This window comes from Mus caroli, unplaced genomic scaffold (genome assembly GCF_978045245.1).
Source record: "Mus caroli unplaced genomic scaffold, Mus_caroli_1 scaffold_5, whole genome shotgun sequence".
NCBI classification, from domain to species: Eukaryota; Metazoa; Chordata; class Mammalia; order Rodentia; family Muridae; genus Mus; species Mus caroli.
The window spans coordinates 73,642,056-73,664,703 of NW_028227260.1; the positions used below are offsets into that span (position 1 = coordinate 73,642,056).

At 38.0% G+C, this 22,648-nt stretch overlaps 1 pseudogene; it reads right to left on the reverse strand.

The window, feature by feature from the left end:
- Positions 1-716: 716 nt before the first annotated feature.
- Positions 717-1,994, reverse strand: LOC147004637 (AP-1 complex subunit sigma-3 pseudogene; annotated as a pseudogene).
- Between the last annotated feature and the right edge of the window lie 20,654 nt (positions 1,995-22,648).

The following is a 22,648-nucleotide window of genomic DNA, read 5'->3' on the forward strand; positions in this document are numbered from 1 at the left end:
GTTATACTACGGAATGGGTCCATCTGTCTGTCTGTTCTTGTGCTCTCGTCTTGCCATCTTCCCTTAAGTATGTCTGATGAGATGAACCAAAGATGACAACCACATTCTCTAAGGGTCCACTGTATGAGATCTCCCTATTGTCTTAACCACAGGATTCCTAGCACTCAGGTACAACGGCCACCAAACCTCACCACTTACATGGAGAACACATATACAAAACTGCAGCCAGAGACACCTCAAAGAAATGCTACAATACAGGCAGCTTCCTACTTCATGTCTGAGCAGACTCAGTACCCAGCTATGCAGAACTTCTGTTTTGGAAGCATGAAGGTGACATGGTCACAGTGATTAGTCAGCAAAAATATTTTTCTGGGAAAGAGGAGGAGGAGGAGGAGAGAGAGAGAGAGAGAGAGAGAGAGAGAGAGAGAGAGAGAGAGAGAGAGAGAGAGAGAGAGTCACCTCCCATGAAGAGTATAATGAAATACACACAACCTAAGGAAGCCTTAAAGATTCATCTTACATTAAAATATTTTTTAAAGGCTCACAGGAATGAGATATCTGACAATAAAATATCTAAACTATCACAAGGAGTAATTGGAACATGAGATACAAAATAGTAGTAGAGATCACAATTATTACTATATAAATGTTGCCATAGCGCTTCCTCTCAGGATTATGGTAAAAGCAGGAGATGCTGTAACATTTCTTCGCCAGATCTCTGGAAACCTTAATAAATATATAGTTTGTAGAAACCACAACCTTACTGAAATGTCCCTTATATTTAATTGAAAGTAAAAAACTTGATCTAGCACCTTCTAAGACATCAAAATCTCTTATGAAGTTTTACCCCAATTCTTAAAAAAAAAAAAATAAGTTGAATTCAAGACATTAAAGTCATATACATTGTATCTGACCTGAAATTATAGTAGCATTGAACATGTTAAAAATATCTAAGCATCGTGTATGAAATCTGAGCTATTAACATAAACTTAATTTATGTACATTTTTAAACATTTAGGAAAGGCATTCATTATATAAAATATACTTTACATTCAAAATTGTGTGTTATTACAAAGCAGTTGTCAGTCTACAGGTAGAAGATCAAATGGCAACAAAAATGATAATATTGCAACCAATATTTGAAAGTACCTTAAAAATACCACAAGGGCTTAAAACACAGCAAGGAGCTATTCAATCTGCAGCAATTATGTGAAACACCTAGAGCCCCAGCAAGTATTGATACACAGTATAATACAGACATGTAGCAACCATAAGGACATATGCTAACAACTTTAAGTTTTGCTAGCTAACACAGAATCCCTTTAAGTAGTTTTTTGGCGTGGTGCCAGAGGCCGTGTGGAGACTGGATGCAAGAAGTTGCTTGTTTGTAGGTTCACAGCATGGAGCGCTCAGAATCTTCAAGTAGACTGTACACTTAAAACGTGGGCTTGTTCATGTATTCTTCCATGGTCTCTTGTAACATATCAGAGTCTTCAATGGCTTTGACTGCTGTTTTCTTGGATGTTTCCTGAATTTCTCCACCTATTATAAACTCATCAAGGATAAAATATGCCTTTTCAAAATTAAAGATAATATCCAGCTCACAGACATTTCCAAAGTATTTATCCAGCAACTCCACATAACGATGAACAATCTCTAGTGTCAAGAGCTCATTGTCTTGATTTTCTATTGCACAGCAAAAATATAAACTAGCATACCTTTTATAAACAAGTTTCAGCTCCTTCCAGTCAATGAAGCTGCTGGTCCTGTGCCCACGAGAGAGGACAGTCTGGATGATGTCTCAGGTGATCTTCTTCCTCTCCTTATCAGGGAGCGTGGTGTACCATTTCTGCAGCCGCAGCTTCCCTTGTCGACTGAAGAGCAAGATGAAATGTATCATGGTCCCGGGTCCCCACAGCAGCGATCGCCTGGGATGCGAGGGCCAGAAGAGACTGTAGCAGCCTGGGCGGCTGACAGGTGAGGCGCTAGCCTCAGACCATCGAGAATGAAGATTTTCAACTTAAAGGGCCAGCAAATATCTTCAATATCTTCAATATCTTCAATAAAATCATAGAAGAAAACTTCCCAAACCTAAAGAACATACAAGAACCCTACAGAACTCCAAATAGACTGGACCAGAAAAGAAATTCCTCCCGACACATAATAATCAGAACAACAAATGCACTAAATAAAGATAGAATATTAAAACCAGTAAGGGAAAAGGTCAAGTAACATATAGAGGCAGGCCTATCAGAATTAAAACAGACTGTTCACCAGAGACTAGAAAGCCAGAAGATCCTGGACAGATGTTATACAGACCCTAAGAGAACACAAATGCCAGCCCAGGCTACTATACCCAGCCAAACTTTCCATTACTGTAGACGGAGAAACCAAAGCATGCCATGACCGAACCAAATTCACACGTTATTTTTCCATGAATCCAGCCCTTCAAAGGATAATAACAGAAAAAAAAAAAAAAAAAAAAAACAATACAGGACGGAAGCAACATCCTAGAAAAAGCAAGAAGGTAATCCCTCAACAAAGCTAAAAGAAGACAGCCACAAGAACAGAATGCCAACTCTAACAACAAAAATAAAAGGAAGCAACAATTACTTTTCCTTAATATCTCTTAATATCAATGGTCTCAACTCCCCAATAAAAAGACATAGACTAACAGACTGGCTACACAAACAGGACCCAACATTCTGCTGCTTACGGGAAACTCATCTCAGGGAAAAAGACAGACACTACCTCAGAATGAAAGGCTGGAAAACAATTTTCCAAGCAAATGGTCTAAAGAAACAAGCTGGAGTAGCTATTCTGATATCGAATAAATTCGACTTCCAACCCAAAGTTATCAAAAAAGACAAGGAGGGACACTTCATACTCATCAAAGGTAAAATCCTTCAAGAGGAACTCTCAATTCTGAATGTCTATGCCCCAAATGCAAGGGCAGCCACATTCATTGAAGACACTTTAGTAAAGTTCAAAGCACACATTGCACCTCACACAATAACAGTGAGAGACTTCAACACAACAATTTCATCAATGGACAAATCGTGGAAACAGAAACTAAACAGGGACACAGTGAAACTAACAGAAGTTATGAAACAAATGGACTTAACAGATATCTACAGAACATTTTATACTAAAACAAAAGGATAAACCTTCTTCTCAGCACCTCATGGTACCTTCTCCAAAATTGACCACATAATTTGTCACAAAACAGGCCTCCACAGATACAAAAATATTGAAATTGTCCCATGCATCCTATCAAACCACCAAGGATTAAGGCTGATCTTCAATAACAACATAAAAAAAAGGAAAGCCAACATTCACGTGGAAACTGAACAACACTCTTCTCAATGATACCTTGGTCAAGAAAGGAATAAAGAAAGTAATTAACGACTTCTTAGAGTTTAATGAAAATGAAGCCACAACATACGCAAACTTATCAGTCACTATGAAAGCATTTCTAAGAGGGAAATTCATAGCTCTGAGTGCCTCCAAAAAGAAACTAGAGAGAGCACACACTAGCAGCTTGACAACACACCTAAAAGCTCTAGAAAAAAAAGGAAGCAAATTCACCCAAGAGGAGTAGACGGCAGGAAATAATCAAACTCAGGGGCAAAATCAACCAAGTGGAAACAAGAGGAACTATTCAAAGAATCAACCAAACAAGGAGCTGGTTCTTTGAGAAAATCAAAAAGATAGATTAACCCTTAGCCAGACTCATTAGAGGGCACAGGGACAGCATCCTAATTAACAAAATCAGAAATGAAAAGGGAGACATAACAACAGATCCTGAAGAAATCCAAAACACCATCAGATCCTTCTACAAAAGGCTATACTCAACAAAACTTGAAAACCTGGATGAAATGGACAAATTTCAGGACAGATACCAGGTACCAAAATTAAACCAGGATCAAGTTAACAATCTAAACAGTCCCATATCCCCTAAAGAAATAGAAGCAGTCATTAATTGTCTCCCAACCAAAAAAAGCCCAGGACCAGATGGGTTTACTGCAGAGTTCTATCAGAACTTCAAAGAAGATCTAATCCCAGTTCTTCACAAAATATTCCACAAAATAGAAACAGAAGGTACTCTACCCAACTCATTCTATGAAGCCACAATTACTCTGATACCTAAACCACAGAAAGATCCAACAAAGATAGAGAACTTCAGACCAATTTCCCTTATGAATATCAATGCAAAAATACTCAATAAAATTCTAGCTAACTGAATCCAAGAATACATTAAAACAAACATCCATCCTGACCAAATAGGTTTTAATAAGGATGCAGGGATGGTTCAATGTACGGAAATCCATCAACGTAATCCAGTATATGAACACACTCAATGAGAAAAACCACATGATCATCTTCTTAGATGCGGAGAAAGCATTTGACAAAATCCAACACCCATTCATGATAAAATTCTTGGAAAGATCAGGAATTCAAGGCCCATACCTAAACCTGATAAAAAGCAATCTACAGCAAAACAGTAGCCAACATCAAAGTAAATGGTGAGAACCTGGAAGCAATCCCACTAAAATCAGGGACTAGACAAGGCTGTCCACTTTCTCCATACCTATTCAACATTGTACTTGAAGTCCTAGCCAGAGCATTTCGACAACAAAAGGAGATCAAGGGGATACAAATTGAAAAAGAAGAAGTCAAAATATCACTTTTTGCAGATGATATGATAGTATATATAAGTGACCCTAAAAATTCCAACAGAGAACTCTGTAAACCTGATAAACAGCTTCGGTGAAGTAGCTGAATATAAAATTAACTCAAACAAGTCAATGGCCTTTCTCTACACAAAGAATAAACAGGCTGAGAAAGATATTAGGGAAACAACACCCTTCTCAATAGTCACAAATAATATAAAATACCTTGGCATGACTCTAACTAAGGAAGTGAAAGATCTGTAGGATAAGAACTTCAAGTGTCTGAAGAAAGAAATTAAAGAAGATCTCAGAAGATGGAAAGATCTCCCATGCTCATGGATTGGCAGGATCAACATTGTAAAAATGGCTATCTTGCCAAAAGCAATCTACAGATTCAATGCAATTCCCATCAAAATTCCAACTCAATTCTTCAACAAATTAGAAAGGGCAATCGGCAGATTCATCTGGAACAACAAAAAACCTAGGATAGCAAAAACTCTTCTCAAGGATAAAAGAACCTCTGGTGGAATCACCATGCCTGACCTAAAGCTGTACTACAGAGCAATTGTGATAAAAACTGCATGGTACTGGTATAGTGACAGAGAAGTAGACCAATGGAATAGAATTGAAGACCCAGAAATGAACCCACACACCTATGGTCACTTGATCTTCGACAAGGGAGCTAAAACCATCCAGTGGAAGAAAGACAACATTTTCAACAAATGGTGCTGGCACAACTGGTGGCTATCATGTAGAAGAATGCGAATCTATCCATTCCTATCTCCTTGTACTAAGGTCAAATCTAAGTGGATTAAGGAACTCCACATAAAACCAGAGACACTGAAACTTACAGAGGAGAAAGTAGGGAAAAGCCTCGAAGATATGGGTACAGGAGAAAAATTCCTGAATAGAACAGCAATGGCTTGTGCTGTAAGATCGAGAATTGACAAATGGGACCTCATGAAACTGCAAAGCTTCTACAAGGCAAAAGACACGGTCAATAAGACAAAAAGACCACCAACAGATTGGGAAAGGATCTTTACCTATCCTAAACCAGATAGGGGACTAATTTCCAATATATATAAAGAACTCAAGAAGGTGGAGTCCAGAAAATCAAATAACCCCATTAAAAATGGGGCTCAGAGCTAAACAAAGAATTCTCACCTAAGGAATACCAAATGGCTGAGAAGCACTTGAAAAAATGTTCAACATCCTTAATCATCAGGGAAATGCAAATCAAAATAACCCTGAGATTCCATCTCACACCAGTCAGAATGGCTTAGATCAAAAATTCAGGTGACAGCAGATGCTGGCGAGGATGTGGAGAAAGAGGAACACTCCTCCATTGTTGGTGGGATTGCAAGCTTGTACAACCACTCTGGAAATCAGTCTGGCGTTTCCTCAGAAAATTGGACATAGTACTACCGGAGGATTCCGCAATACCTCTCCTGGGCATATATCCAGAAGATGTTCCAACTAGTAAGAAAGAAACTTGCTCCACTATGTTCATAGAAGCCTTATTTATAATAGTCAGAAACTGGAAAGAACTCAGATGCCCCTCGACAGAAGAATGGATACAAAAAATGTGGTACATTTACACAATTGTGTACTACTCAGCTATTAAAAAGAATGAATTTATGAAATTCTTAGGCAAATGGTTGGACCTGGAGGGCATTATCCCGAGTGATATAACCCAATCACAAAAGAACTCAAATGATATGTGCTCAGTGATAAGTGGATATTAGCACAGAAACTTAGAATACCCAAGATATAAGTTACAATTTGCAAAACACATGAAACTCAAGAAGAACGAAGACCAAAGTGTGGACACTTTGCCCCTTCTTAGAATTGGGAACAAAACACCCATGGAAGGAGTTACAGAGACAAAGTTTGGAGCTGAGACAAAAGGATGGACCATCTAGAGACTGCCATATCCAGGGATCCATCCCATAATCAGCCTCCAAACACTGACACCATTGCATACACTAGCAAGATTTTGCTGAAAGGTCCCTGATATAGATGACTCTTTTGAGACTATGCCAGGGCCTAGCAAACACAGAAGTGGATGCTCACAGTCAGCTATTGGATGGATCACAGGGTCCCCAATGGAGGAGCTAGAGAAAGTACCCAAGGAGCTAAAGGGATCTGCAACCCTATAGGTGCAACAACAATATGAACTAACCAGTAACCCCCAGAGCTCTTGACTCTATCTGCATATGTATCAAAAGATGGCCTAGTCGTCTATCACTGGAAAGAGAGGCCCATAGGACTTGCAAACTTTATATGCCCCAGTACAGGGGAATTCCAGGGCCAAAAATTGGGAGTGGGTGGTTAGGGGAGTGGACGGGAGGGTATGGGGGACTTTTGGGATAGCTTTGGAAATGTAAATGAGGAAAATATATAATTAAAATATATAAAAAATAAAAGCTTTCTCTTCTCATTTACCAAATATTACAGATATCAATGTTAGAAACAATAAATCAAATGTTTTGGATAGAAACAAGAAGTGAAATGTTGTAGAAATCAGAATGTCACAGGACTTTCCAGTACAACTAGATATTATATTTTAATTTTAACAGTCCTAAATGGAAATGGGATTCTATTAGAAGTCATTCAAATGTTGACCATTTTTTGTTAGCAGAATAAAAATACTACCTGTTAATTTTTTCCAGTCCTGAGTACTTACATATAAGACACTGAAAATGATCATCTAATCAGAAAATATCTGCTTTTAAGATATAATGTTCCATGAATATTTTTAGCACTAGAGATCAATGTCTTTTGTATAATCTGGATAAGTAGAATTAACTAACATCTCTGAGTATCTTTAATACAAATGAATAGAATTAAACTTAAATTATTTCATGTTTCTTATAGTTCATTGTTTACTGTTTTAGAGGTGGTGGCACCTGGGAGAATGGAGCCCATAGAGGTAAAGTCTCATGTAATAGCCAACTTTATTTGGAGCATCAGACAATGTATACACTGAAGGTTAAAAGGAGTCACATGAATAAATTATACAATCACAAGGGCAAGCTGCATTTGGTAGACAACCCATATGCAACAGAAAATGTTTTTCCATAAAGGCATGTAAACAAATAATAATGCCAGTTGTAATGAATAATATGAAGTAAACTCACTCCTATCTGCTACACTTTGGAGGGGCATGAGAACATATTCCAAGAACAATTCTTCTTCTTTTTCTTCTTCTTCTTCTTCTTCTTCTTCTTCTTCTTCTTCTTCTTCTTCTTCTTCTTCTTCTTCTTCTTCTTCTTCTTCTTCTTCCTCTTCCTCTTCCTCTTCCTCTTCTTCTTCTTCTTCTTCTTCTCTTAGTTTCCTGGAGAAGTCTCACAATCATTTAAAAACCTCACATGACTGAATTCTTAGACTTTGTTCCAGCATCTCACCATTTTTAATATTGATAAAAATCTAATATTCCAATTGTCTAGAACTAGAAATTTTTCTTCCCTTTTTTCATAGTAGGAAGGAAGGAATTTGTTTTGGCTGATAGTTTCATTTAAAATGGATGGAACTCAGAATGAAGTTTCCTTCAGAAGATATAAAATAATTTTTAACAACTTAAAACCTGGGTTGTCTCTGAGTCTTTTGCTTTTACTGGTTGCCTTGTCCATCCTTAATGTGATGGAAGGTCCCTAGTCATGTGGCAATTAGATATGCCATGTTTGGTAGATATCCCTGGGAGGCCTGCCCTTTTCTAAAGGGAAATGAAGGGAGTAGATGGGAGGGGAGGAGAGGGGAGGGGAGGGGAGGAGAGGGGGTGGAGGGAGGGACTGGAAGGAGATAATATAGGGGAAACTAGTTGGGATGTAATATATGAGAGTAAAATTAACAAAAAGTAAAAACTTAAAATTAAGTGGAAAAGGGGGAGAATTTGATAGAGAAGAGAAAAAGAAAAAAGGAAACCCTCTCTCTCTCTCTCTCTCTCTCTCTCTCTCTCTCTCTCTCTCTCTCTCTCTCTCTCTCTCTCCCCCCCCCCCGCCTCATGTGTGTGAGTGTTTCATGTTTGTGTTTGAAGATGTGATCTTTCAGCTGCCTGCACATCATGCCTCCTTCAACAACAGAAAAGTTAATGTGAAGCCCATATCCAGTTTAGAACATCACTGGGAAAAGGCATAGAGAGCTTCCTGCATGTCCTGATCTCCCTCCCTGTTTCTTGTGTGTGGGTGAAATGTGATCAGCCAGCTTTCTACTCCTGTTTCCATGTCCTATCTCCACTACCATGAGAACTCTATCCCTCTATAGCTGTAACTCAGTATAAACTTTTTCTTCCTTTAAGCCCATTTTGGTCATGTTTCTTTAAATATAGCAAACTAATACTCAGTGTTTCAACTTAGATTAGAAGAGTTCGTATAAATCTTTAGCTATTCCTAACTATAGTAAATAGAGGTAAAATTAGAAATGTAGTGACTTAATCATTTGCTCCCATTTTTTGTGGTGTGTGTGTCTGTGTGTGTGTGTAGAAATGAACCTTACAAATATAAAAATTTTGTTTAAATAAAGTAGGAGATATGAGTGGGTAGATAGCCCTATCAAGAATATGATTAATGGAAGCACACAATATCTTTAACTATAGACTTGGGGAATCCAAAATCCCAGTTTTTGAAGGTAGAATCTGGAGAATCAGAAGTTCAAGGTCATCCTTGACTACATAGAGAATTCAGGGCCAGCCTGGGCAATGTAAGATCCCGTTTCAGATGAGCATAAAAAGGAAAGAAAAGAAACACTAAGAACACCTTTATCATTTGAGGCTGGAGAGATGATTTAGTGGTTAAGAGCTCTTCTAGAAGACCTGGATTCAATTCCAGCACCCACATCTAGTGGCTCACAACCACCTGCAACTCTAGCTCTGGGGGATCTAATACCATCTTCTGACTTCTATGGGCACATCACTCAATGATACACACACACACACACAGTGAAGGGGGAGAGAAATAAGAATGAGAAATAAAATAGAAACAGGATTATTACTACTTTAATCAATTATAATATACCACAAAAATTCCAAATATCTTTAAGCCAAACAGGATTTAATTAATTTATGAGTACAATCTTTCCCTCAGGACTAGGTAGAATCTTCCCTTACTTAATAAAATCATTTAGTCATCTTCATTTTCCAGGAATTTAATGTTGAAAAACTCATTATTTATTATTGGTAGTGTATTTAATCATCAATCTAGAGGACTTAAGGCACAATATAATCATGTATTCATAAAGGTAAATTTTATAATTATTAGAAAAATTGTAATTGTCATACAATTCAGTACGGGTGTATCAGGTAGGAATAATTCTTTACATAGAAAGTTTTTTTTTTTTTACTGTTAATGCAGTGGCTATCTAGCAGGTTAATGTTTAATCAACAGTAAAACATATATTCTTGTTCTCAATGCAAATTTCATAAATATTATTTAGAGTGAAATCAACAGTCATAAAATCTTGTTGTAACCAGAAAATTACACATCAGTTGGAGTGTTGAATTTTGACTTTATGAGGTTTAACCTTGAATCATCAAACATAAATTTTAATAACCCTAGTGGTTGAACATGCATATAATCTTTAGGTTTTATACCTCACAAACCTTGAGCAACTTACTTGAATCTTCTACAATGTAGATATTACAACCCTCATCTACTTACTGGTTCCCTTTTACCTTATTTTCTCTTTTATATAGAAAACTGAAAACATATTCATGATTAGCATTATATTCTTTTTCTTCAACTATGGGCAGACAAGCAAGCAAATCATGTAGACTTACGTACAAGAAGCTTTGTTGCCAATAGAAATGCTTGATAGGCTCTTACCATCTAAAAGTAAGCAACTTGATAAAGAAGTTGTTTAACACATTTTCCCAGAATACAACAGAGAATTCTTTCTTATTAATTTTGTTCTTTGGTTATTTCACACACATATATAGTGCATTCTGATTATTGCCTCTCATCATCATCATCTTATCCCCATTATCCCCATTATCTTACTCCCATTCTAATTCCATCCTCATTATCCCTACCAGTCCTTCCCCAGCTTTCTGATTTAGGCTATATTTTGTGACCTGTTTAGTTTAATTGGGGCCACCTGTGTGAGCATTTGATTGGAACTATCTGTGTAAGCCTGGTGCTGTCAATAGCAGGTAGACAACTGCAAGCAATGGCCCCCTTATCTTTTTTAATACCATGAGACATAGAAGCATAACCAAATATAATTACTTTATTGAAAGATTAAAAGTTAATTACACACATGGCGTAACTTAACAAATTGAGGTTATCAGGTTTTATTCTGTTAAATGGTCTGGACTTTGTATGTCTCAGGTAAACTCTTTTCCACTTGGAATTTTAAAAGGACTCTTCTAAGCCCCTTGTCTTCTTTTTCTTTTAACCTCATCAAAGTATGATAGTTTTAGGATACACATTCTAATAAGAGTTGTAAAATAAGGGAGCTTCTAACTAACCTTTGAGAATAATTTATCTGGTTGCCAGAAAGGCAGAAGAAATGACATATTAACCCTGTGATTTCAGGGTTGAGCCCAAAGGCATTTGTTCTCCTGTGAAACCGTAGATCGCTAATGACTACTCATTACTCTTCAAAGGAGCAAGGGAAGTGTACTGGCTGGTTTTGTGTGTCAACTTGACACAGCTGGAGTTATCACAGAGAAAGGAGCTTCAGTTGAGGAAATGCCTCCATGAGATACAACTGTAAGGCATTTTCTCAATTAGTGATCAAGGGGGAAAGGCCCCTTGTAGGTGGGACCATCCCTGGGCTGGTAGTCTTGGGTTCTATAAGAGAGTAGGCTGAGCAAGCCAGGGGAGGCAAGCCAGTAAAGAACATCCCTCCATGGCCTCTGCATCAGCTCCTGCTTTCTGACCTGCTTGAGTTCCAGTCCTGACTTCCTTTGGTGATGAACAGCAGTATGGAAACGTAAGCTGAATAAATCCTTTCCTCCCCAACTTGCTTCTTGGTCATGATGTTTGTGCAGGAATGGAAACCCTGACTAAGACAGGAAGATAGTGAAAAGGATTTCAGAAATATAAAAATAGGTGAGTTATTTTCCTTTATTCTCAACAGAGTGATTTTGTTTTAGTTGATGAAATAATCCAGTTAACTTTATTTTCTAGAAACTCTGGAAATAATAAAATTCTTTGTTATTCAGATGTTTTGGAATTAATATGTCTTTTTAATGATAAATTACACCAAAAGGTAAGATATGAAACCTCTTTTTAATAATAGCATGGTTCTGGCTAATGCACAAAAGGACACCAGTCTTGAACAGATAACCATGAAAATTTTACCAGCTTATGTAGGCATTAGGCTTATATATTTTACATACACATTTAAGAACAGCATCCTTAAATCTCCTTCAGGTCTAAGACCCAGGTTACACTTTGAAATATGAAACAGAGACACCATCCCACAAAGATACTTGCTCAACTATATTCATAGCAGCTTTATTCATAAAAGCCAGAAACTGGAAACAACCTAGATGTCCCTCAACTGAAGAATAAAGAATATGTAGTACATTTACACAATGGATTACTAGTCAGCTAATAAGAATAAGGACGTTTGCAAGCAAATAGTTGGAACTAGAAAATATCATCCTGAGTGAGGTAACTCAGACCCAAAAGGACTTGCATGGTATGTACTCACTTATAAATGGATATTAGCCATAAAATACAGGATGCTTACACTACACATGCCCAAAGAAGCTAAACAAGTAGAAAACCACAAGCAAAGATGCTTGAATCTCACTTAGAAGGGGGAATAAAATAGTCATAAGAGGCAGATGGAGGGAGGGAACTGGGTGGGAGATGAGATAGGGAGGAGAATGCTGGGAAGTTCAGGATCAGATATGGGGTGGGACAGGAAAGATGACCAGATAACCATGAAAATGAATGGAAATCTGCATCTTATGGTGTTGGGGGGTTTGGGGAGTTGGGGAGCATCTCTAGGAAGAGACAGACTGGGATAAGGGAGGCACCCAAGAATCAATGAGGGTTACCTTAGCTGTAACTCAAAGCATTGGGAATTTGAAACTTGAAGAGGCCACCTCCTGTAGCCAGGCAAGAACTCCAGTGGAACGATAGGGACCCCAACCCACCCACAATACTTTAAAACCAATATTTGTCCTGTCTACAAGAAATCCAGAGACTGGGAGATGGAGCAGAGACTGAGGGAATGCCCAACCAATAACTGGCCCAACTTGAGACCCATCCCACGGGCAAGCACTAACCCCTGACACTATTAATGATATTCTGTTATGCTTGCAGACAAGAGCCTAGCATGGCTGTTCGCTGACAGGCTCCACCCAGCAGCTGACTCAGACAGATTCAGACACACACAGCCAAACAATAGATGGAGCTCGGGGACTCTTATGGAAGAATAGGAGGAAGGATTGCAGGCCCTGAAGGGGTTAGAAACTCCACAGGAAGACCAACAGAGTCAACTAACCTGCACCCTTGGGACTCTCAGAGACTGAACTACCAACACAGGCTGGACCTAGGTCTCCCTCACGTAAGTAACAGATATGCAGCTTGGTCTTCATGTAGGTTCCGAACAACTAGAGCAAGGGCTATCCCAAAAGCTATTGCCTGTCCGTGGGATATATTCTTTTAGCTGGGATGCCTTGTCTGGCCTCAGTAGGAGAGGATGCACCTAGCCCCACAGAGGCTTGATGTGCAGGGGGGGTTAGGGGGGAGGATTATATCAGGGGAGTCCACCCACTCAGAGGAAAAGTGGAGGGAGGATGGGGGAAAGAATTGTGGGAGGTGACCAGGAAGAGGACAATAAGCAGGATGTAAAGTGAATAAGTAAAATTAAACTAACAAACAAACAAACAGAGACAGAAGACTGCAAGTCTGGCCACTTGACTAGATAGGAAATTTATGAAGCAAAGATGATGTCAGAATTATTTTTAAGTACATCAATGCTGTTCTTTATGAATAGCTGTTACCCAGGTTCATCTTGACCACCTACAGAATTATGCTTTTCCTGATAAGAGCACAGAAGTTTTAATGGCAGACCAGAACTTAATGACAGTTGTGATCCTGTGCTGCCTACTTTAGTGGCTCATTAGAGGCAAGTTCTTTTATGTAGGAATGGGCCTAATGGCTGTTTGTGAGTCAGGGTTGTCTCCTCGTGTTATGAAAATAGAGCTTAATTGGGAATCAATCTTGGTGAACAAACATTAGCAGAAGCTGTTTCTCAGCAACCCTAAACTTCAATTACTGTACAAAATTTTCTTTCCTACAATTTCTAACAAGCCTGGTCAGCATGCTACTTATCTTACACTTGTATTGGAGGCAGTGCTCCTATAGCTAAACTCTACTTTATGTAAGTTAATAATTCCTAAGCAGTTTATTAGTAAATCCTTTGACCTACTAATCAATTTAATAAATCAATTTTGTTTCTCCTATATCACAAAAGTATTTCTGGTGAATATTTCCAATCAAACGTGCATTTATATCATTATACCTCCCCTTTTTTTGAGACAGGATAACACTATGTAGCCCTGGCTGGTCTGGATCCACCTACCTTTAATCCAACCTTCTAAATGCCATACTTCTTTTTATATTTACTTGGTTTGTTTTTAAAATCCTGAAAACAACTTTATGTGAATAAGATAATTATATTTAAATGAAAGTTCATATGCAAGAAACCTGTGCATTGTGTCACAAAACTCTTGTCTGTAATACAGGTAAGAGAAATGCATTTATGATATAATTTTAAAGTATTTGGCATGTGTATACATTCTCATGCATATGCACTTGTCAGCATGTATATATCTTAAGTATAACAGGAATGGTATTATCTGCATGAGATATTTTATGCAGCAGTCATAAGTCTTATTATTTAGATCACATTTTATCACATAAAATGACAAGATACATAGAACAGCTCAAATAACAAGCTGGCCAAGCAACAGATGATTAAGTATGATAGTCACGTACATTTTAACAACCCTGAAATAACACTGGCTGAAGTACAAATTGTTGGAGCTTGTGGCTGAGAGCTGTGCAGGGATTTGAGCAGATGGAAGAGAGGGGTGCAGCTTTAGGGTGGGGGATAAAAGGGTAAAGGGGAACTCACTGTTGTAGAAAAGGCAATCCTTGATGAGTCTGGGCAGAAGCAGTGGAAACAGTGATGGGAACAGTGGCAGGTTTAACATTCTGGAGAGACTTGAGACTGACTCTCAAAGGCAGCCATGCTCCCTACGCCCAATTGGCTGGTGGGAGGAACACAAGCCATGTCCTGAAGGTAGTGGATAGGGTGGTGGTGGTGGCTGCAAAGCAGAATAGTTTCTGGGTTTAAAATCAAGGGATCGAATGAAACACATATCTTTTTTTTTTTAATACATGCCCAGCCGATTTCCTGTTTTTAATTAGATACTTTCTTTATTTACATTTCAAATGTTATTACCCTTTCCTAGTTTCCCCTCTGAAGACGCCCCTCCCCTCTCCCCTCCCCCTGCTTCCCAACCCACCCAGTCCTGCTTCCTGGCCCTGGCATTCCTACACTGGGGCATAGAACCTTCACAGAACCTCTCCTCCCATTGATGACCAACTAGGCCATCCTCTACTACATATGTGGCTAGAGCCATGAGTCCCTCCATGTGTAGTCTTTGGCTGGTGGTTCAGTCCCAGGGAGTTCTGGAGGTATTGGTTAGTTCACATTGTTGTTCCTCCTATAGTGCTGCAAACTCCTTCAGCTCCTTGGGTACAAGAGGAATTGTAAACACGTTTTAGTTAGGAGGGCCCTAGACCAAAAAAGAAAAAAAATAGTTTGGAAGAGGGTGGAGTGCTAATGGATTTAGCAATCCTGAGGGGAAGGGAAAAGAAAAGACCAAATATCACTGAGGACCATATTTGCCTTTGAGATTTTGAGAGCCAGGGCTAACAGATCAGCATTCTGAAATACCAGTGCATCTGGGGAGAGCCCAGAAACTGATCCAGTATTGTTTAAAGAGGTGATAGATTTAGGCAGACCCAGGAAAGGCAGAGCAGATATACCAGATGTAGGAAGGGGTGAAACTGGGGAAGCCTGGAGGCCAACAGAGCAAAACTGTCCAAGAGGAAATATTCAGAGTACAAGTTTGAAATGGGTAGGGTTCTCAAAGGCTAACAGCAAATTGCTAGAGGTGGAATTTTCTATGTTAAAGCCTAGGAGAAAGATAAAGCCAGAAGGAAGTGTGGGGTCATCAGAAAGAAGCCCAGAAGGATGAGATAACCTAGGCAGAGAATCAGATCAGATGGAAAGGGGGCAGAAGCAGATGCTCTGAGAGGCTGTCAGTACTCCAGTTAGCCTAGCAAGAGTGAGAAACAGAAGCACTGGCAAGACAATTTCTATTAGCGTATTTTTCTGTTTCTCAGGTGTAACATCAAATGTTAGAAATGTCATAAGAAAGAAATGTAGTGATTTCATGGAAAGGAGCTGAGAGGTTACAGAAGGTCTTCAGTACCTGATCATAAGGATGCCAAAGAGTAGAGGGAGCAAGGGAAACAAACACCCATGGCAGGTTCCTCTGATCACAACAAACAACCCATTCCTGGCTCCGAAGGAACTTTATTTGCTCTCTAGTGAAGATACATCAGAGGTTGTTCCCCCAGGGTCTTGCATGCCCTCAGGGTTGGATAAACATACAACATAACCCCCCAAGACCCAGTGAGAGAAGCCAGGGTGAGAGTGAAAACTGAGAGAGTTGATGCCAAGGGCAGTACATCAACCCAACCTGACACACACATACCCTACCTACCTAGCATAGATAGGCAAGTTTTTATAAATGGAAACAATGGGGAACAAGGTTTTCAAATAGAGACATCTGGAGATAAACTGCCATGTGGAGTTAAGCTGGCTTTATATGTGATAATTACTGACTTTCAACTTGCAAGTATTTGGGACAGAATGGGGAGATACAACTAAAGATAACCTGGCTTTCCCTCAATGAGGAACACTCACTAATTCCAAACTGCTTTTTTTTTTTTTACTGTTGTTGTTTTGTTTTGAGTTTAACAAAAAACTAGGTAACAAAATTTTTACAAATCAAAAATAGGTGAGATGCTTTAATTAAAATATAAAATGATTTGGAAAGAATAGCAAAATTGGCAATTCATAATAATAAAGAGCTCTAAAAACCCTACACATGAGTTCAAAGGAGATGCTAAAATAAAAAGTTTAAATTAATCAAAATTAAAGTGAAATGCTATAATAACTCCCTATTTATCTCTTTCTCTGACCTTGCTTCTTTATGTAACTCTCATGGGTACATTGTCTTTATTTTACAAATTAGTCCTTAAATTCCTTTTAGCCTTAAAGCCCAAAAATCTCAGTTTGGCTGCAGTGCAGGTCCCTGACACTTAGGGGAACTCCTTATACTGTTAGGGATAACCAAGTGAGGGAAGATCCACGTACCCCATGTACCCTAGCCAACATTTCGGCAATTTATACTGAGACCCATCCTAACTCACTGTTAGGGAGTTTCCCTGTCTGTCATGTATGATCATCCTGTTTAACATGGGTTCTCTGCCCTTTTCTTTCTTTTTTTCTGATCAGAGACCCACTAAATGTTTGAGTGCCACTTGGAGCCAATGTTTTGATACATTGTGGGTTATTCTTTCTTCACCTTTCTCTACCCCCTTCTCCCACCCTTTCAATCCTCTAACACTAAATATGAGGGGAAAAAGATAGCAGGGGGGGGAAAGGGGGAGTGACATTATAGTTAGAATCCTTCCTGCTGATTAGGGACATCAAGTTCCTTGGGACAAGCTTGATCTTCACCATCAGGATACCTAATCAATGCTTGTGAATTCTTCTTTGCATACTTCTTAACAAACCACAACCAACAGCAATCAACACCAACCAACAGCAACCCACAGCAACCAAACAACAACCCAATCCACCTCTCAGGGTCCTAGCATTTATACACCCTCTGAAAGTCGCCAGAATTCTACATGTCACACTGTTAGTCATAATCAGCTGTTGTGGACAATCTGAAGCAGCCCTGTAGCAAGAACGTTGGTTATTTTGGAAAACACAGAAATATTATGGAAATATGTTTTAATTTTAATCCCAGGTGTGGAATATGGGCAGGTGAGTATGATTTGCCTCTTGTTCTGACAAGGGTGTGGTTTTGCTACCTGCAGAGACTTTATGCTACTGTGTGATGTTTGGAGTTCTGGTAATTTTCAAAGAATATATAAATGCTAGGGTCCCAAGAGTGGAGGAACTATTGGCTGATTGGATGCTGTTTGTTTTAGTTTGTCAAGCAGTCTTGTGCAAAGAGACAAAAGAAGAAATTTGATATCCTGACAGTCAAGTTCAAACTTGGCCCAAAGAACTCAAAGCCCCTAATCAGTACAAAATAATCTAATGATATCATTGCCCCCTTTCTTACCCTGAAATTTCTTTGGGGATTTCTTTCTCTCTCCCCTCTCTATCCTTCCTTTTCTACCTGGTGTTAGGGGATTTAAAGGGAAGAAGTAAGGGAGTGGAAAGGGATAAAAGAAAGGAAAACCCACAAAGTTGTAAAAGTAACTTTTATTTTCCTCCTGTAATTGTCATCTCATATGCTTACTGCTGAATAAGCTCACCCTTTGCAGTTCTAACTCTGGATGGCGGGTTCAACTCAACTGTTCTGGCTCAAAACTCCTCTCCAAGCTAACTGATTCAATCTGGCTTCTCTCGGCTTCTCATTGAATTATTTCACTTGTCTTCAAACTAACTCTAGCAATCTGTTCTAATCTTCTGTCTTCCTCTGTCTAGCTTGTTTTCTCTGCAAACTGTCTCTGTAGAACTGTTCTGGTAAAGCCTGCCTCTGAATTTCATGAACTGAACCTGCCACCATCTGAACTGCCATGAACTCAACCCTACTTCACTCCTCTCCACTGACTTAATATTCAATCATAGCTGCTTCGTTCTACAAACTAACTTTACCTATATTGTTAGGGATTCAAGGTGTGTACGAAGAGCATGTCTGTATTACAGCCAGATCATACTGTGATGCAAATTGTGTCTGAATTCCAGCTGGATCACATAGACCTAGAAGGTCTTTGTATGTGATCCCTTGCCAAAGTAGCCATGTTGCTGGATTAAAATTCCTCTACAAAAAGTAGCCAAAGGCTAGCTACATAGCCCTGTATCCCCAGAAATCCAGAAATATGTAATTCCTAAACTTTTCCATACTCCCTTCCTGAGTCATACACCACAACATATGGCTTTTCTGGTGAATACCATTAAAACAGTTCTCCTGCATATCCAATGCCAGTTTCTTAGTGTTAATCCTACCAGGTGGGAGTAAGATCCCTACCACAATTTTTAAGCCAAATTTAAAGCAAGTTTTATTAAACCCTGGCCAGAACAATGGACACTGGCCAGGTCCTTATCTAGGATTCCCAGAGTAAGCCATCACATTACATTTGTCAAAGGCTTATAAAGGCAAAACTCTCAAGGTTATATACTCTCCACCTTCGTCTAATCAGAGGCAAGCATACATCCTGCCATACTTCCTGCCTACTGACCACCCTGCCTATGTGTGAGCAAAGCACACATCCTGTGCCATTGGGACAACCAAGCTTGTTTACAGAAGTAAAAAACTATGGCTGTTATCTTACATGAACAACAGGCCTCAGAATTCCCGGGAGTTATCTGTCCTTGGGCAAGTGGGGCTTACAGATCAGAGGCGTTTTTGTTTTATAAATCTCTTAAGCACAGTAATCTCAACTTAAAACCTAACTTTAGCCCTTACATTACCTACATTACTATCTAGAAAACAGACTGAGACATGGTAGAAAACTACTTTCCCCTCAACCATTTAGCTAGAGAGAGAGAGAGAGAGAGAGAGAGAGAGAGAGAGAGAGAGAGAGAGAATAATCTTAATTCTCTGTGATAAATTTCACCTTTTGATCTGTTGTGCTACTAAGCCTTTCTTAAAGACATAGCCATATAAACTTTCTACCTTCTCCCTGACCCCCACCAACAAATAGGTGCACCTAGAGTTCATATAACATGTCATGTGTGCCTCTAATAATTGTTTTAGTATGTTTGTTTGTCATCATTTTCATTTGTTGTTTATGTAAAAATAACTTCAAAAAAGTATGGACAACTAGTTTTTTAATTCATTTTGTTGTGTGTTTAAAAAATTTTGACATGCCTTATTAGAATACACAAGCAAATGTATAAATTTGAGTATTGTGATAGTATATTAAAAGGACTTATAAATACATAATTCCTTATAAATTTAGATAATATAAACATTATTAACCTATTAAAATTATATCTTTGGGTATATTAATATTTCATGAAACCTTAGAATGCTAATTGTTAGTTTATACCAACAATTCATTTGAACAACATTCATTTGAGAGTATCAAGATAAAGATTTCACTAAGCTATAAAATATATATTTATATATGTATATATATGTATATATATACAGAATTTATCTCACCTACATATTATGTAACATAAGATTTATATGATTTTCTTTTCCAAGTTATATTTAACATAAAGCTATTAAGCACAAAATATTGCTAAGACAAAACTGTATATAAATTAATACACATGTAAATTTAATAGAAGTCTCTATGTTAAGTTTTCCTTTCAGAATGAGGATTATGAGAAGTATAGTCTCAATGAAAAATTACATTTAAAATGTGCTTTATAAATAAATATATGTCATATATGACTAGGTAGATAGATTGATAGATAGATACCGATAGATACACTACATATGATTATTTTTCTGCTTTGATTTTACACAGTGTACTTAGTAACAATTTGGGTTATAAGTATGTGCTCATGTAACTAAAGTTGTTAACATGGCTCAGCTTTCTTCTCTTTTCCTCCTTTGCCTCATAGCAAAATTAAATTTTAAGGAAAAAATAAAAACAAAGGACAAAAAGAATACATTTAATCAATATAACCACAAAAATAAAAACAGAGATGGCTAATGGTACTAGATCTTTCTTTCAGACAATTTTCATGAAGGTTTATATATTTTTAAAATCTTTTTATACAGTCCAGTCACTTTATATTTTATTCTAATGTTTAAGTCTATTTTTAAGGACACACACACACATATATCTATATATCTATCTACATAGATATATCTAGATATCTAGATATATAGATACAATTATAATTCTGTTCAAGATGTTGTCTCCTTTCTCCCTATCCCAATTCTGGTTCTTCAGCATGGTTCCTATTGCTTAAAGGTATAAATTAATTTTAAGTGATGATTCCTTCTATAATCAGCTCTTAAAATTCAGAGATAATTAACTTTAATCATTAGACAAGTGCCTTCCTTTAAAATACTGTTTATATCAAACATTAAAAAGATAATTTATAAAAAAAATAAGCCGGGCAGTGGTGGCATACGCCTTTAATCCCAGCACTCGGGAGGCAGAGGCAGGGGGATTTCTGAGTTCGAGTCCAGCCTGGTCTACAAAGTGAGTTCCAGGACAGCTTGGGCTATACAGAGAAACCCTGTCTCAACAAAAACCAAACAAAAACCAAACAAACAAAGAAGATAACTTATGTTTGTATTTTTAGATGATGTATGTGAATATATATATTGTGGTTTCTTCTTTTTATCACTCTTTATCCTCCTGGTTTCACCCCCTATCACTAGATAGGAGAGAAAGAAGGAGAGAGAGAGAGCCTTGAATCTAATATCTTCCTTTTTGTTTCTTCTTTGACTATGGTTACTAACAAACTCTAACAAACTGCAACAAACCTCCCTGAATGATTAATAACCACTGACCCCACCTCTCGGGGACCTAGCATGCATATATAATATATAATTTTTTTCTAAAAAGTTCCCAGATTTCCAAAGGTCACACAATCACAGAAAGTATCTGCAGTTGACAAAACCACACCCCTGCTAGAGCACCGGCAAACCGTAGTCATCTACTGCAGACAGTCCAAAGCAGCCCTATATCTCCATACCTGGGATTAAAACAAAAATATATTCTTATAATATTTCTGTGTTTTTTTTTTAGAGAAACCAAAATTTCAGAATTTTCTAACATGTCACTACACAAACAAAAAATTAAACCCTTCATTTTATGTTTTTACTAAATTTAAAACCTGTGATCAGATTCTAGTTTTATGAGTTGTCCTATCAGACAAAGCCTTTGCTTTTGAGATAGTCAATTATTGCTTTAACCAAAAGGAAAAATTATATTTATTTATGTCTATTTAGAATATTCCTGGTAAATTGCATACTGACAATGAAACTCATATTAACATTTTTGGTTTACTTTTTAAAGATTTATATTTTTTTATTTTTTATGTACACAAGTACACTGTAGCTGTCTTCAGACACACCAGAAGAGGGCGTCGGATCCCATTACAGGTGGTTGGGAGCTATTATAATCCCAATGTGAGGGAGGAGGTGATATGCATGTCTCAAGCTCACTGCCCAGCCTGTGGTTTCTGGGATTTGAACTCAGGACCTCTGGAAGAGTAGTCAGTGCTCTTAACTGCTGAGCCATCTCTTCAACCTGTGAAACTCATTTTAACAAACATTTAAAGCTATTTACAAATTTTGGTATACTAAATAAATAACAAATAGTATCATAAAAGATTTTATAAATATGTTAACTAAAATTCAAGATTAGTTACATAGTCTTCATCAAAGGATAAAGCAAACAACATGATTCTATCAATGAGGAATGCTTTCAGGGAGTTTGGAGTTGTGAATAATGACTTTCAGTACTTAATCCGTTCTCTCTCTCTCTCTCTCTCTCTGTCTCTCTCTCTCTCTGTCTCTGTGTGTGTGTGTGTGTGTGTGTGTGTGTGTGTGTGTGTGTGTGCGTGTGTGTGTAATCCTGTGCATTTGTGCTGCTGTGCATGTGCTTGTTATTCCTCAGCAGCTAAACTGGCCAAGTGGGCTGGGCAGGCTGGGCAGTGAACTTGAGACATGCATATCACCTCCTCCCTCACATTGGGATTATAATAGTCAGGCAACATGC